The sequence below is a fragment of the Pezoporus flaviventris genome, unplaced genomic scaffold (genome assembly GCF_033815535.1).
Source record: "Pezoporus flaviventris isolate CSIRO_AGI_PZ_B2104156 unplaced genomic scaffold, CSIRO_AGI_Pfla_v1 ptg000078l, whole genome shotgun sequence".
Lineage (NCBI taxonomy): Eukaryota > Metazoa > Chordata > Aves > Psittaciformes > Psittacidae > Pezoporus > Pezoporus flaviventris.
In genome coordinates, this window is record NW_026892626.1 from 11,216,929 (window position 1) to 11,217,822 (window position 894).

Consider the following 894-nt stretch of genomic DNA (forward strand, 5'->3'; position numbering starts at 1 on the left):
TGTAACCAAAAATCGGTCTATTTGGGTAAGTTTTCTAGTCAGGATGAACTAGGTTTTCTCCCAAGCATACAATACAGACAGCAATGCAATGTAGTGCTGTTGTGGTGCTCCAGAGTCGTGAAAGGCCTGGAGGAACCTCCATGAATCAGTCTGTCCACTTCCCTGGTTTTACAGGAGCAACTCTGAAATTTAAGCTAACGCCCGCTGTTTCAAAGGGACAGCATGATAGTGACAAGAGAAACAATAAATTTATGATCGTTCCTCAACCCTCTATGCAGTGCCCACCAAGTTGCCCATTCTCGATTTCCCTTGGGGGAGGGCAAGCCCTCCCGGAGTGCACTGAGGTGTCCGAGCAGGTGCAGGTATAAAGGAGGGATGCCCGTGGTCCTCAGTTGAAAAACACCTTTGGAGACCGGGATGCGGGACAACTGCTGGGACCAGATGTGACAAAATGAGGCACCGAGGCCCCGGACACCGGCCGCCCTCACAGCAGACCCGCCCTGAGGCGGTGGCCTCGCCTCCCGGCCCCGGCCCTCCTCCTACAGCCCCGCGCACAGCGCCCGGCGGCAGCGCCCCCTACAGACCTCGAGGCGGCATCATGTCCCGCCCCTCCACATGGCCGCGCCCACCTTCGCGCAAGGCCACCTGCCCGCCCCCATAGGGCCACTCCCGTCCCACGCCCCGCCCACCGGTGGCAAGCCCCGCCCCCTCAGGCAAGCTCCGCCCCGCCGCTCGCCGGGCCCTGGGTAATCCCGCCGCCGTGTCTGGCGTTCCCCCGCCCCGCTGCCGTGGAGGCACCGCCCTCCGCGGGAAGCTCCGCCCCGCCAGGGGGAGAACGCCGGGGACAGCGGGTTTCTCTTCCGGGGTATTTGCCGTACCCCCCCCCCCCCCCCC